The sequence below is a fragment of the Canis aureus genome, chromosome 31, assembly GCF_053574225.1.
Source record: "Canis aureus isolate CA01 chromosome 31, VMU_Caureus_v.1.0, whole genome shotgun sequence".
Taxonomy (NCBI): domain Eukaryota; kingdom Metazoa; phylum Chordata; class Mammalia; order Carnivora; family Canidae; genus Canis; species Canis aureus.
In genome coordinates this window covers 24085316-24101768 of record NC_135641.1, presented here as the reverse complement: position 1 = coordinate 24101768, position 16453 = coordinate 24085316, and the positions used below count along the sequence as shown (strand labels likewise).

The 16453-nt window shown below is 45.2% G+C and overlaps 1 protein-coding gene across 6 annotated transcripts in view; it reads right to left on the bottom strand.

The window, feature by feature from the left end:
• Positions 1 to 16453, bottom strand: part of ST6GAL1 (ST6 beta-galactoside alpha-2,6-sialyltransferase 1) — a 122290-nt gene that overhangs the window by 87738 nt on the left and 18099 nt on the right. For 5 of the 6 annotated variants that reach the window (XM_077880022.1, XM_077880024.1, XM_077880020.1 and 2 more), the window contains exon 2: positions 4676 to 4814. The gene's annotated coding sequence lies outside the window, so the exon portion shown is untranslated. Of the gene's footprint in view, positions 1 to 4675; positions 4815 to 5053; positions 5178 to 16453 lie in introns of those variants that run through there. The other variant, XM_077880021.1, reaches the window with a different exon arrangement.

Sequence of the window (16453 nt, the reverse complement as noted above, 5' to 3'; positions counted from 1 at the left end):
TGCCAAATTGTTTTCTAGAGTTGTTGTATCATTTTACATTGTCCCCAGCACTACATGAGAGTTCTGGTTGCCCCAGTTCCTTGCCAACACTTGGTATAGTCAGTCTTTTACATTTTAGCTATTTTAATAGGTATGTGGTGGTATCTTGTGGTTTTATTTGAATTTCCTTAAAGGCTCACGTAAAAAAAAAAAAAAAAGATTTGTTTGTCTTCTTATGATTAAGCGGGTATTTTTTTATATATTCTATAAATAAGTCCTTTATTGGAGAGGTTTGAAAATATATTTTCCGATTCGGAGGCTTGCATGTGGTGAGAGATAATAGCACGTAAACTAATCATTACAATTCAGCTGAGCAAGTATATATATAGGGAAATACAAGGAAAGATCAGTAATCTTTTTTTTTTAAAGATTTATTTATTTTTTAGAGAGAGTATGAGAGAGAGCACATGTGTGAGCAAGTATAGAGGGAGGGGCAGAGGGAAGAGAGAATCCCAAGCAGACTCTGTACCTGGAGCTAGATGTGGGGCTCAGTCTCACCATGGCCAGATCACCACCTGAGCCAAAACTGTGAGTTGGATGCCCAACCAACTACACCACCCGGGTGCCCTGAAAGGTCAGTAATCTTAGGTCAGGATGTCAGGGAAACTTCTAGGTGGTGAAGGTATGTGAATTGAGTTGTAAAGGAAATTTAAAGTTAGTTTGGGGCAGCCTGGGTGGCTCAGCGGTTTAGTGCTGCCTTCGGCCCAGGGCCTGATCCTGGGGACCAGGGATCGAGTCCCAAGTTGGGCTCCCTGCATGGAGCCTGCTTTTCCCTCTGCCTGTGTCTCTGCCCGCCGCCCCTCTCTGTGTGTCTCTCATGAATAAATAAATAAAAATCTTTAAAAAAAAGAAAGAAAAAATAAGGGGGACCATTCAATAGGCACCTATTTTGTGGGAAGAGCATCATATAAATAATTATTAGTCTTCACTCGGAGTAGAGGTTATTTAGCCCATTTTACATATGAGGAAAGGCCAGGTAGTCGTGCAACTATGATCAAGCAAGGCTCAAACCCGCTTTAAATGTTCTCAAAGCTGGGGCACTTTCCTCTGTATTGTGAGGTCTTACGACAATGGTGAACGTCCAGGAAGAAGCCGGAAGGAATGATACCCCTTGGCGTCAACAGACCTCTAAGAAGGATGTGAACAGAGGAGAAGGATGGGCTGGCATCACTGAGATGCCAGGGGATGTGTGGCATCAGTGAGACGACACCCTCTCCCTTCTGGGTTGCCATGGCCACAAACTCCTCTGACAGCTAAACCCAGCCCATCACAGGCTTTGGGCCAGATAGGTCAAGGCAGGAAGTGGGCTGTACCTGGCTCTGGGAACATTCTTCCCTGGCGTGGGGGGAAGGACCTTGGCCAGACATTCAGAAGAGATTCCAGGTCCACTGGTGTCATAGACAAGGCCCTTCCCCTTTCTGGGCCTCCATTTCCTCAGATGGAAGATGTGAAAGCCAACCAAGCAGCTTTCCAAGGACCTCTTTCAGCCGGGACTCACATTCCAAATGCTCAGCTGAAATGAGCTTTTCCTCCTTCTGAAGCTGATGGGTGCCAGAGAGGAAAAGGATTCTTGATTATCTACAAAACCATACAGCCCACTACCCCCGCCAGCCCCAGCTCCACAGGCAGAGGCACCTGCCCCACTTAGCAGTGCCTGCCCAAATCTCTCCCTCTGCCACTGTCTCCTCCCCTCAGCCCCACCCCTCTGCAAGAATCTTCCAAAGACCCCAACCCAGCCTTCGCTGATTTGCTCCCTAGTTATCAGGGTAAGCACTGAAAATTCTGTTTCTCAGGGCTCTGGGAGCTTTGGGACACACAGACAGTTTCCCCCATTAGAATTATTGGAGATGATGTATGGTTATGGGCTAATATATGTCATACACAGTCTCAATACTGGAGCGCACCTCCCCTTGTCCCTTGGCATACCTGTATGCTCAAGATCAAGCCAGGATTTCTTGCCCGAACATGCCAGGTTATGTGGCTGGGTACACAGCATCTGTGAAACTGAATTAAATCCCTCTTGCCAGAGGAACAATCACGAAAACCAAACAGGTCCATCTCGGTATCCCCCTGACAAGAACGCCGAGAGTCCAGAGGCTGAGGCTTCTGCTTCCAGATGACTCAGAGACCGGGGGCTAGCAGCACCCCAACTCACTACCCCCAGGTGTCACGCGAGTGAGGGGACTATGCTAAAGAACTTATGGATGCTCCCGGCTCTGACACTATCTTACTGTAGAGTGAAGAGTCCTTGGTATTTGAAAGGAACAATGTGGCCTTTTGTGAAGCTCCAAGCACTACAGCTGCCACTGTTCACAGAGCTGCAGAGATAGAATGAGGTACCCCGAGGGAAGGGACCCTGCTGGCTGGAACTGCATTTGGGAACTCCCACCCGTGTAGGCGGTACTTGCTGTGAAGAGCACCCACTACCTCTGAGAAGCCAAGGAGTCACAGCCAGGCTCCGTTTACAGCTCTGTTGCCTGTGGGCTGTCCAATCTTGGACAAGTCTCTTTACCTCTGTGAGAGACCCCACTTCCACATCTGCCTCGTTAAGAATAGAAAAACCTACCCCGTTAGGCCTTTGCAGAGTTCAAGGAGGTCCTGCAAACAGAGCACAAAGCACAGGCCTAGAGCCATCACTGAGTCTTCCCTACCCTTCCCTGCCCTTCCTTATACACACACCTAAAAGTCTTCAGAATTAGATCTGTCCAGCTGGCTTCACCGACCTGGAAGACTGAAGCCCCGATGAGGAAGGGGTCTTAACTGCAAGCAGGCCAGGGGACCAGGGTACGCATGGCACTGGAGCTGTGGCGGCAGCTACTGGGGGAGCGTGGAGGCGGGGCCAGCCCCTGAGACCATCCACCAGGTCCCTGGGCCAGTCACATAAAGGGCTCCAGGATCCTGAGGCTTCCTGGGCAGTGCCCCATCCCACCAGCCTCATTCTTTGCCTCCCCGGGAGCATGTGCTTATTATCCCCTCAGCCACAGTTGTCACCAGTGGTGTGACCTGGCTTAAAATGAGGGTGTGGGACCAAATGGCCTCCCTCCCACCTTTATCACCTTCTGAACTACACTTCTACAAAGTGAGGGGGTGCTGAACTGATGATGCCCCACCTTCTCCCCATCCCCCTCTCCAGGATACAAAAAGGAGGGAGGGGTAGGGAACCCAAAGGTTCTGAAAGTGGAGGGGGAAGGGCAGAGGCTGGGATTCCATTATGCTAATTTAATTAGCTCTAATCTGCCCACAGCAGGGCCTTGAAGAAAGAGGCTTTTGTTTAAATTTCACATTTGGCAGGAAGTGCTCCTTCCCTCTCCACCCCCCACACCCCCCAGGAGAGTTCCAGAGTCAAAAGCTCCCATTTCAGTCCTGGCTCTCCCATCTAGCAGCGCCCGGGCTTCCTTTTCACACTTCTCTGACCGACTCCTCGATTTTTCCAGGAAGGAAACATGCCCCAGATGTCTGTCAGGAAAAGGAGAGTTTTTCTCTGCCCTTATAAAAGGGTGTCAGTAATTCACAGATTTCCCAAGAAGCGAGCGCCAAGGCGGGAAGGGCCAGCCGACCGTCTCCACTGACAAGCCTGGGGTTTACCCATCTACCAAGTCCACCCCCCCAAACCCCGCGGGCAGGGAGCCTCACAACCGTCTTACTGGATAAGAACAGAGGTCTCACTCCTTTGGCCACTCGGCTAATGCTGCCTGAGCCCCTGCTCCTCACAGAGGGAGAGGGGTGCGCAGGGGAAGCCACTTGCTTCAAGGGTCCCGGCCTGTCCCTGTCGGTGGCAGAGCGAGCTGGCAACTTGAATCTCCCAAACCAAAGGCCCTGTTTGTAGCCCTGGCTAATTGCCCATGCTGTAAACTTCCCCACCGTGGCCAATTTCCGGCTGTCAACAATTTTTAACAAGCAGCTCGCAAAATTCCTGGAGATTACAAAATCTGCTCTCTGAAAGCCCGCAGACTAGAAGCCAATTCTCCTGGCTCCTGGTTGGGGGGTTTTCCTGCCTCACCTCTCTACCTCCAGGCAGGAGGACGTTGACCTGCTAACTGGGGGCTGACTGAGGAACCTTAATGAAACCCACCCAGAAGGATTGTTAACAGGGGTTGCATTTCAGGCAGGTTTTATTTTCTTCCATGTCAGTATTTTTCCAAATATCCTGGAGCACATATTACCTTTACAATCAGAACATATCTAGGTAATGAGTCATTTTTTTAGGGAGCTCAGTGGAATGCTTTGCAATCACCGCCCTCTCCCTCCTCCCCCCCCCCCCCCCCCCACATAATTTCTGTCCGCCTGTCTCCCTTGGGTGTGAGAGAGAGTCTCCAAGGAACTCAACTTCCCCCGCAGGACAGAGCAGGTGTTCACCTGAACCTGGTGCAGTCTGATGTGGAGGTTAAATTCAACCCCTTTGCAGTTCAAATTTCACAAGCAGCTGAGAAAACACAACTCCCTGTTAAGATTCCAAAAGTCGCACTCTGAAAAATCAAAGCCTCCTTGGCCATCAAATGGCCAAAGGTGGAAGCAGATGGTTTGTACCAGAAACAACTGCTCCTTCTCCCTTGAGCCTTTAGAGGAAGAGGTTTCCATGGATGAGAAGGCGTTTTCTGCACTCTTGGTCCCCGAGCTGGCATTCGGGCGGTCTTACCTCAGGGCTGGGACAGAGGCCTGGCGCCAGGGCTTGGGCACGCTCAAGGAGGCCAGTTCATCTCAGCTGGGCTCCAGGACTTCACTGCTTATCTCGGGGCTGCTCGCTGCAGAGCTCTGCACAGCTGGCTCTACCTCGCCTGCAGAGATGGAAAAAAAAAAAAAAAAAAAACAACCACACATACAAACCAGAGTTGCCAACAGAGCCCCAGAAAGCACTCTGTTAATACATGCAAGCGGGTTAGCACCCTGCCTCCTTCCCACTCCCGGCCCTGGTCACTCCTGACACTTCAGGGCCCCCTTCCAGAAGGACAGCGCCACCTGAAAGAGCCGACCCTCTCCCAGGACTCTAGCTGCCCATCTGTTCCCCCAGACCTACCCCTTCTGCCATTTCGGTGAGCTGTAGATGAAGCAAAGCAGACTCTACCACAGTCACCTAATCCTGTGCTACTTGCTGCTATGAGTAAGAAATCCAAGAAAAAGTAAACGAGAGTTCTGGTCTCAAGTTTCGTGTTTAAATAAGGCTTATGGAGAGCTGATTTCAGTGAACAAACACATCACACTCGCTCAGTCTCCCTTTGACCTACGGTGTATTGTTTGTAATGTTACAAATGTGAATTCAATCCCTAATTTATTTTGGGAGCATTTTTAACGGAAACTGAATTTCCAACCCATATATTGTTATGGCTGTCTGGGTGGACAGCATTTGTTTTTAAAGGAACTGTTTTTTCCAAGTGTCAAAGAAATTTATGTTCAATCTAGAAATTTTAGAAAATATAATTAAGTCCACAGAAGGGGCAAAAAATTACCTATTCTTTTCTCCCCCAAGATAACTACAGATAACACACCCTTCCTGGTTTTATTTGGTTATTGGATTTTTTTTAAAATTTTTTTTTACAAAGATGCAGTAAAGCAAGGCATGGCTTAGTGCTGGGTCACCAGTGTTGTCCTGCAGTGGCTACATAAATTGCCCCTGTGTGGCCATACCAGAACAGTTACCCCATGGTAACTGGCCATTTCCAATGTTGTTTTTTGTTGTTGTTAATGACAAATAGTCCTTCAAACTAAATCTTTGGGAAAATCCATGGTTATTTCCTTAAGACCCAGCAAGGAATTTCCAAATGTCTCAGTCTTGGCATGCTACCTCCGGAGCCTCTGTGCCCTATCAACTGCTCCCAGCAATGGAGAGAGGTGCTTGGGGTCTCTACCCCTGCTCTCCTCCACCTGGCCCCTCTCTCACCCACATCCTTGCTCACCGCGTGAAACATTTCTCTGCAAATGAGCGTGCAGAGCCAGCCGTCTGGGTTGTCACTTTTTATGTTCACAATCAGCTCAGCCCAAGTCTAAGACCTGATGATTAAATGAGCTTCCCTAGTCAAGCTTGGGGTGTGGTGCACGAGAAGGAGCTGGTTAGGAGGAATAGATAAGACGAGAGCAGTAATGCACAAGTGCGGTGTCTGGGAGGAAGAGACTCTGAGATGCCAAGAGAAACAACAGCCAGGCCAGGAGAGTGCAGACACTGAGACGGAGTGTCACCAGATGAAAGTGAAGAGGGGGTGGAAATGTCAAGGTCTTGCAATGATTCAGGGAGAGCAGAGCAAAGGACAAAGGCATCTGGTGACCTGGAAAACGAAAAAATCACTTGAAGCATTTGGGCCCTTTGCTGCTGTCTATAATTAATAGTGACAAAATACCAGGGGCCAAAGTCACGGTGGGGAGACCGAGGCAGGCTGGAAAGAGATGGCTACTCACAAATGCAGCTGAACTGGTGGCCACCTGGGAGCCTGCCAGCAAGCTGCCTTCCCCCGGAAGCAAGGTGCTCCTGGGTTTGGGGTTCTGGAGCCACTGACTCACTTGCCCCCCTAACAGGGGGGGAGGCCCCCTCTCTCCATCTCTCTCTATCTAGCCTCTCTTTTGCTCCAGGCCAAACCTTCAGTGAGACATAGTTCACCGCATAATCTGTCTAAACAGACTTACTGGATTTCTGTGGCCCTGTGACCCAGGCAAAGACCCTGGGAAGCCAAGCCTTGTGCCCCTTCCCAGCTGACAAGTGCCCCCTGCCACTCCACCCCCTGCACCCTGCACTCCAGCCATAGCAATCTGCAGACTGGTGAGGAAAGGTGGGGTTCCATTTGTGCTTAACAAATCCTTTGGCAGATGGCTTGCAGACCTCCAATTGCTCCAATAGGCAAGTCATCCTACCTGTCTCCCTGCTACCCAACCCGCACTCACACCTGAGCCCTCTCTGATGGACAAAGGGTGGAACTTGCATTTAAAAGCAATTCACCTCAAAAAAATAAAAAATAAAAATAAAAATAAAAAAAGCAATTCACCTCAATGAGGGATCTGGGCTAATTAGATACTCTGTGAATTGCAACTCTGAAGAAAGACTACAGTCAGCTAGTGGTAGACCCAGAGCTTAAAGGGAAGGTAGCCAGGGCTCTAGAAGAGGTGAATGGCTTGTGCAAGATCAAGTGATGGGGGCATGTGGCCCTGCAGGAGAGGAAGCTGCCTCACAAAGAAAACAGAGCTGAAGCAGACAGGAAACTGTGCAGCCCCAGAGAGAACAGATGCTTAGTGATATTCTAGAAAATGCAAAGATCATCGGTACTTCCTCCTTTTTCTTCCTATAAGCATCCCCTGAATCCCTTCCAGAAGCCCTTGAAGAGCTGGGTGTAGACCGGCTCTGGGGTCCCAGATGGCTCCAGCTCACCAAAGTCTTCCAGGGCCTGGTCTGAGAGCAGAGAAGCTCTCCCACCAACACCCAGTGCATGGCTGTGTGGTTAGGCTTTAGTCATCCATTGTGGCTACTCAAAAGACTTTTTTTTTTTAACTTCCTTCTCAAGTTTATGGCTGGATTTTTGCCAGATGAGGCAACCTGATGGGACAGTCTTGGATTGCAAGTACAACTTGTACTTTGCAGAAACATGGGAAATAAAAAATAATAGAGCAATAATAACAGACAGTAGATGTTTCTAGTATATGGTTTTACTATTAAGTGGCCTATCCTTACTCCCCCTGTCACCTTACCAGTGTGATCCATTCAGCTGACCACAGAATCCTCTTGCATTCCCTTGCCCCTAAGTCACCTATATAGACTCATGTGCTTCCTTGCAGTTTTAATATAGCACCCACCGAACTGAAGCCTCCCATAATCTGTGTGTCTTCTGCTCCAATTCCACAAGGGTCACTGGCTTGACATCTAGATTTGGCTTCACTACTTTTCTCCTGAGGGCTAATCAGCCAAAGTTTAACTCCGTGCCTTCCTCATGCTTGGGGCCTATTTGCGGCTCCTGCCCTCACTCCTGCCTGCACTATTTTCCCACCTTACAGCCCCTGGCAGCTCCTCAGCTAAGGCTCTCAGTCAGCCCCAGGGGCAGCAGAAGAGGATTCTTTTTTTTTTTTTAAAGATTTTATTTATTTACCCATGAGAGACACACAGAGAGAGGCAGAGACATAGGCAGAGGGAGGAGCAGGCTTCCTTCAGGGAGCCTGATGTAGGACTCGATCCCAGGACCCATCATGCCCTGAGCTAAAGGCGAAGCTCAACCACTGAGCCACCCAGGTGCCCACAGAAGATGAATCATCTAAGGAAGAGAGCAGATAAATGAGAGGCTGCCTTGGCCTCATTAACTCCCTCATACCTCATACAGGCATTACCTTCACATATGCAATGTGTGCACACTGACCATAGACCACAGCCAGGAGTTAGAGAGCCCACAAAGAACCAAAGAACCCAAAGAAGTTCGTGAAATGAGCCAAGAACATAAGAATTTCAGAGCCCAGCATCTGCTGATACAAGCATCCTCCAAACAAGGGCCATTACTAATGGGCTTGGTGAGAGAATGGGTTAGCTTATCCCAGGGGTAGGGCCCAGGCCCCAGCTCCCTGGCTTAAATGAGCAATCACCATAAGGCACACAGGAGCCGTGGGTAAAAAATAGCCCCGTTAACCCTGCATCCATTATTCCACATTATCTGGAATATGAGTGACTTTTCTGATTGTTTAGATATGGAAGCTAAATTAGCTAAGAGCTCTTATCGATCCTGGTATACAAAACTTTCCAGGATCTAGGTCTCCACAAATTTGCTGAGCTCTACAGTCAGATCAGAAGACACTGTACCCAAAATGCAATAAGAATTTCTGCTAAAATCGGATGACTTCCTGGATTATTTCTGCCTTCCCCTTCCCTCCAAGCTCTTGTTTCTTCTGGACGGTTCATCTGTATGGCCCAGACCCAACATTATAGGGTTCCTGTGCTCGACCAAGGGCTAACCACAATGTTCCTTTGCATATTTTTTTTTATTTAAATGTTTTGGGCAACTACTATGTGCCAGGCACTTAATATACTAAATTATTCATTTATTCCTCACACGATCCTATGAGGCAAGGAGTGTTTTCTCCATTTTCAGACAAGGAAAAGGACTTTAGTAACCAGCCAGGGCCCAAAGCTGACAGATAAATGACAAAGCCGGAATTCTCTACACCGGCCTGCCTCCCCCAGGTCTTCTTCCCCCAGTGTTAGGACAGAGCTCCGCCAAGTGCTCTCAACAAAAGCTGAAATTAAAGATGAGTTCAAAAAAAAATAAAATAAAATAAAAAAATAAAGATGAGTTTAACCCTGAATACAAAGGTTTGGACAAGAAAAGAAATGGTGTAAAGAATTTATTTCCAGACAATCAGAAAAAGGAAGCCCTTCTGCCTCGGCCGTATGCACAACACCCAAAATAAGGGAGCTCCTGTTCATTTCTTTGCATTGTTAACATGTTGTTGTAGGCAAACAATCCCTCAGTTTTGACTGTGCCTATGTGAGCTGCCAATCTGGATATGCACAGAGACACATAAGCCCTTCCTACAGTCCGAGCCATACACAGACATGGTTTCAGGCCCTGCCCCCGTCCTACAGACCTCTGATCTCTGCCGCCCAAATGCAAGGACTTTCAGCTCTCTGGTCTAATTCTAGAATGATCTCAGTGTATCTAAATAGCATACTTATATGGCTTTTATTCATTACTTCCTACCACAGAAAATGAGCATTTAGCTTGCTTTTACCACCATCCCACGTCCCTCTTCTACTTCTGCTAACATAGTTAAACCATTTTTTTTTTTTTTATTAAGTCAACACTAGATGTTACATCCACATAAGTGATGGTTCACAGCCAAGCTCTGTGGTGTGCCACGGTTCATTCCTTTCGTGTATATTCCTTCGTTTTCATTTCTGGAGTCCATTAGTGTCTCTCTTGTTTATTTGCTTAATATGCTATATACCTACCACTAACTCAGCCCTCAACTTTCCAACTTTTCCTTTTTTTTTTTTTTTTTTCTTGGAAGCTCTCCCTTCTGGAATCTTTTGTCCTCCTACTCCAACCTAAGCTGCTTGCTCTCTGGGCTTAAAGAAGACTTCTTTTCTTCTGTCGTTAATTAACTCCTCTAATTTTGAAGGAACATATCTAGAGTAGCTTCCTCAGAAAGGACATACAGGGAATAGAATAATTGAGATTGCTCTTATCTGAAAATGCCATCATTCTTCCCTCACATTTAATTAATAATTTGTTTGAATATAAATTCTCAGTTGGCAATAAATCCCTCTCAGAACTTTAAAGGTATGGTTCCATTGCCTTCTTGCTTCCAGTGCTGCTGTAAAATCAGATTTCCATGTAATCAGTTTAGGATTTTTTTTTTTCTCTTGTGTCTTCAAGCTTTGCTTCTGATTTGTGTGGGGTTTTTTACAGTGATGTGCTTTGATGCGTATCTTTTTTCATTCATGGCATTGGGCACTCAAGTGAGTTTTTTCACCTAGAAGCCTATGTTCCTCAGTGCTCAGAATTTTCCTTGTATTATTTCTTTGATAACTCTTCCCATTGTCTCTATTTTCTTTTTCTTTTTGTACATCCTCCTATTCAGATGTTGAACTTCTTAGAATGATCCTTTTTATTTTTCATTGCATAGCCCTTTTATTTCTTTCTTTTTTTCTGGGTTTCTAGTCTTTCTCCAAGATTTTTCCAATTTTATATTCCAAATCTTCTATTGAGTCATTGATTTCTATCATACTTTTAATTTCCAAGGGTTCTTTCTTATTCTTTGAATACCCCTTTTGTTGCACGTTGTCTTTATTTTATTACTGTGCTATCTTGTCTGGCCTCTAGGACACCAGTAATTATAGTTTTTGTGAAGTTTGCTTTTCTTCCCACACTGTCTCTATTTCTTGAGAGTTTCTTTTTATGTGGTGGTCGTTTGTCTCTTGGTTTCTGTGTTTTATGTTTCGAACTTTTCTCAAATATCTGGAGATACTTAGAGGTCTTTTAAAATTTAAAAGTGAGGGGTGTCTGGGTGGCTCAGTGGTTGAGTGTCTGCCTTCAGCTCAGGGCATGATCCTGGGGTCCCGGGATTGAGTCCCACATCAGGCTCTCTGCATGGAGCCTGCTCCTCCCTCTGCCTATATCTCTGCCTCTCTCTCTTTGTCTCTCATGAATAAATAAACTAAATAAATAAAATAAAATTTAAAAGCAAGACAACAAAGGCTGACCAGAAGCTTGACGTACAGGGGCAGAGCTGCTGGACCAGTGGATCTTAGGAGAGGAGGGTTGAGAGTGATCTCCCCATTTTATTTAAAGAACTCCAAATATCAATATCTATAGGCCTTTTCTTTTGGACTGTTAAATTTATGCAGAGTCCCTTCTAATTTCACTACTAGGGAAAAGGGGATCTAACCCTCGCTCCCAGGATTGTAGGAACTGTCAAAAAAAGAAAGCTGGGATGGTCTCACTGTTCAGTATGTTGAATTCTATTCATTCCCTCTGTTTTATTTTATTTTTTTCTATTTAAGTTCAATTTGCCAACATATAGTATAACACCCAGTGCTCATCCCCTCAAGTAGCCTCCTCAGTGCCAGTCACCCAGTCACCTCAACCCCCCAACCTCCTCACCTTCCACAACCCTTTGTTTCCTGGAGTTATGAGTCTCTCATGGTTTGTCTTCCTCTCTAATTTTTTCCACTCAGTTCCCCTCCTTTCCCTTATAATCCCTTTCACTATTTCTTACATTCCACGTATGAGTGAAACTATATAATGTTTGTCCTTCTCTGATTGACTTACTTCACCCAGCATAATACCCTCTAGTTCCATCCACATCAAAGCAAATGGTAGGTATTCATCTCTTCTGATGGCTGAGTAATATTACATTGTACATATATATATAGACCACATCTTCTTTATCCATTCATCTGTCGATGGACACCAAGGCTCCTTCCACTGTTTGGCTATTGGGGACATTGCTGCTATGAACATTGGGGTGCAGGTGTCCCAGCGTTTTACTAAATCAGTATCTTTGGGGTAAGTACCCAGTAGTGCAATTGTTGGGTCGTAGGGCAGGTCTATTTTTAACTTCTTGAGGAACCTCCACACAGTTTTCCAGAATGGCTGCACCAGTTCACATTCCCACCAACAGTGTAAGAGGGTTCCCCTTTCTCCACATCCTCTCCAACATTTGTTGTCTCCTGTCTTGCTAATTTTCACCATTCTCACCGGTGTGAGGGGGTATCTCATCATGGTTTTGATTTGTATTTCCCTGATGGCCAGTGATGCAGAGCATTTTCTCATGTGCCTGTTGGCCATGTGTATGTCTTCTTTGGAGAAATTTCTGTTCATGTCTTCTGCCCATTTCATAATTGGATTTTTGTTTCTCAGGTGTTGAGTTTTAATAAGTCACCCCAAGATTGCTAAAACTCATATGGCAATTCAGCAATGTGGCAGGATACAAAATCAATGCACAGAAATCTATACACTAACAATGAGACTGAAAAAAGAGAAAATAAGGAGTCAATCCCATTTACAATTGCACCCAAAACCGTAAGATACCCAGGAATAAACCTAACCAAAGAGGTAAAGGATCTACACCCGAAAAACTACAGAACACTTCTAAAGAAATTGAGGAAGAGAAAAAAAAGAAATTGAGGAAGACATAAAGAGATGGAAAAACGTTCCATGCTTGTGGATTGGAAGAACAAATATTGTGAAAATGTCAATGCTACCCAGGGCAATTTATACATTCAGTGCAATCCCTATCAAAATACCATGGACTTTCTTCACAGAGTTGGAACAATCTTAAGATTTGTATGGAATCAGAAAAAAAAAAAAAAAAAGAATAGCCAGAGGAATATTGAAAAAGAAAACCAGAGCCAGGGATTGAAAAAGAAAACCAGAGCCGGGGCATCACAATGCCGGATTTCAGGTTGTACTACAAAGCTGTGGTCAAGACAGTGTAGAACTGTCACAAAAACAGACACGTAGACCAATGGGACAGAATAGAGAATCCAGAAATGGGCCCTCAACTCTATGGTCAACTAATATTTGACAAAGCAGGAAAGACTATCCACTGGAAAAAGGACAGTTTCTTCAATAAATGGTGCTGGGAAAATTGGACATCCACATGCAGAAGAATGAAACTAGGCCACTCTCTTGCACCATACACAAAGATAAACTCAAAATGGATGAAAGATCTAAATGTGAGACAGGATTCCATCAAAATCCTAGAGGAGAACACAGGCAACACCCTTTTTGAACTCGGCCACAGTAACTTCTTGCAAGATACATCCATGAAGGCAAGGGAAACAAAAGCAAAAATGAATTATTGGGACTTAATCAAGATAAAACGCTCTGCACAGCAAAAGAAACAGTCAACAAAACTAAAAGACAACCTACAGAATGGGAGAAGATATTTGCAAATGACATATCAGATAAAGGGCTATTAGCCAAGATCATTCCCTCTGTTTTAGAAAGGCATCTCACGCATGCCCTTCTCAGCACGCCTGCTGTGCCTGATCTTAATCAGGTCTTAAAATCGAGTTTGTTCCTGGAAAGATCCCTAAAAGAAGTTTTAGTTACCAGGAAAAGAAAAAAAAAAAAAAAAACTTGTTTTCCAGGCATAGTTTCAAAGGCCAGACATTTAGGAAAGCATTAACACAGGCTCAGGATCACTTATCAGGGATCGCCGAGGCCTGTTAAGTGTCAGAATTTAGAATACTTCATCTTTTGGAAAAGTGACATGTGGCCCAAACTATATATTGCGTAACACCTGCAGCCAGCTCAAGGCAGCTCTTTCTAATGATACGGATTAATATTTCTGCAGCAGGACAAATGAATGTTTATACTAAGTAGGTTAAAGATTTATAAATAGGCTCATTCTAGTCCAGGACAGGTTTTGCCACCTAGCAGGTTAAAAATAAAACTTGGTTTTCACAGATTTTTGGATTTGGAAATTGCAGATAAGAGATGGTGCATGCATTTTTCCTAGGCACCTCCTACACCTCCAGTCACACTTGGGGCATTTTCACACGGATTTTGTCACTCTGTGGGTCTGCTTGCTTGCAATGAGATGTGGAACAAAATGAGGCAAGTTAGGATGTGGGGGTTGGGGAGAGGCCCGCTTCAACAGAAAGAGTGTCTAGGGGCATAGTCACTTAGAAAGTGTGTGTCCCACTTCTGTGCCAGCAAGCTCTGTGACTCTGAATAAGTTACTTAAGCTCCTTGAACCTCGATTTCCTCATCTATAAATTGAGGTAATTTCAACTAATTCTGAAGTGTTTTTGTGAGGATTAAGGTAAATTCAGCCAACAACTATGTATCGTGCCCACTATTCCTAAGGCATTCCTCTGGGTCCTAGGAAAATAATCATAACAAAAGAGATAAAGTCCCTGCCCTCATAGAAACAACTTCCTAGTGAGAAGAGACATAAAGTAAATAAATCAGATGGCCCTATATGCCACTAAAGACAATAGTCAGGATAAAGGGGAGAGAGCCAGGGGGATGAGGCAGGAGGCTGGGACCAGAATTATTTTATATAAAATGGTCAGAAAGGCCTTTCCAATAAGGTGATGTTTAGTTAGAAACCTGAAGGAAAAGAAGAGGAACATAATGAAAGTGTAAGAAGGAAGGGTGTTCCAACTGAGTGGAACAGCAGTGCAAAGGCTCTGAGTAAAAAAATATATAAATATGTGCTTTATGTTTAAGGGACATGAAGTAACAGAATGAAGTGGCAGAAAATTGTAGAAGCTAAAGTCTGTGAGGACCTGAAGACCAGGTCATGCAGAACCTTGCAGACCCTTCTAAGAACTTTGGCTCTGAGTGAAATGGGAAGCCCTTGTTGGTTTCTGAGCAGAAAAGAAATGAAATGGTACATCTTTTAACATAGTTGATCACTCTAGTTGCTATTTTGAGGAGACCATAGGAGCAGGAATGTAAGTAGAAGACCCAGTGACAAAGCTATTCTAAAAATTAAAAGCAGTGATTGATCTGTCCTGGACTGGTGTGAATTTAGAGGATCGAACAAGTAGTCAGCTCTTTGACTTACTTTGCAAGGACAGTTGACATGATTTGCTGATAGCCTGGATGCAGCATGAGAAAATGAGTCAAGACTGACTCCAGAGTTTGAAGCCCTAGCAACTAGAAAGATGGAAGTTGTCGTCTCCTGAAGTGGGGATGGCAGTTTTGAAGGAAAAAGCAGTTTAGTCTTGGACCGGTCATCACTGTGATGTTTATTCGACACCCAAGGAAACGTGGTGAGTAGATGATTGAATATATGAATATGGCGTGCAGGGAAAGGTCTGCAATGGAGTTCTAACTGGAGGATTGTTGGCATACGAATGGCAGGAGATCACCAGGGAATGAGGAGACAGAGAAGAGGTCAAGTCCAAGGGCTGCTCCCTGAGGTGCTACAAAGTGAACAAGTGAAGATGAGCCAACAAAAGAAACTGAGAAGCCAGTGACAGAAGAGGAGAACCAAAGGGTGTGATAGTCCAGAAGCCAAGAGAAAACACATTTCCAAGGGAAATGGAATAACCAACCATATCGAATGCTGCTGGTAAATCAATATAAGGCCTGAGATTTAAGCGTTGGAATTGACAACATGGAGGTACTGGTGAACCTGACAGGTGTGGTTTCTGTGGAGCGATGGAGGCAAAGTACTGATTCGCGTGGGCTTAAGTCATGAGAGAAGAGGACTACAGGGAGCAAATGATTCTTTCAAGGAACAAAGAAATGAGGCAGCAGCTGGAGGGGTAGATGAGGTCAGGGGAAGAAGTGCATGTGCATATGCGTGTGGGTGGGTTTCAATGGGAGAAAAACAACAGCCATAGATCGACAGATGGGGCAGGCAGATGGGAATGGTCCAGCAGAGAGACAGAAACATTGGGAAGAGAAGGGACTATTGCCGGAGTCGTGTCCTTAATTAAGTAAGGGAACAGGATGCAGCACACGAGTGGAGGGGTTGGTCGGAAATAGGAGCAGAAATAATTCATCATCCACAGTAACAGGCAGAAAGTAGAATTAATGGGCATGCATTTGGTGGCAGAAGGGTGTGAAAGTTCTCTGATTACCATTACTTTCTCAGGTAAGTGGGAAACAAGATTCTGATGGCGAGTAAGGATGGGAGAGGAGGTGTTAAAGGTTTGCAGACAGAAAGAGGTGTGAACAGTCACCTGGATTAGAGAGAATGGCAGTGGTTCTCTGCCAAGACTGTCCATTGGAATCAATTTTTAAAGCTTGGCTTTAAAAAAGGGTACTAAAAAAATAATAAATAAAATAAAATAAAATAAATAAAAAAGCGTACTAATGTCCAGGTCCACTCCATAAAGACTCTGGTTTCATTTGTTCTAGATGGAATTCAGGCAGCACTACCTTTTATGATCTCCCCAGGTAATGCTACTGGAAACCAGAGTTGAGAACCACTGGGCCAAGGGAATAGAGACATGACCTGACAACACCGAAGTCCACTTAAGGATCAT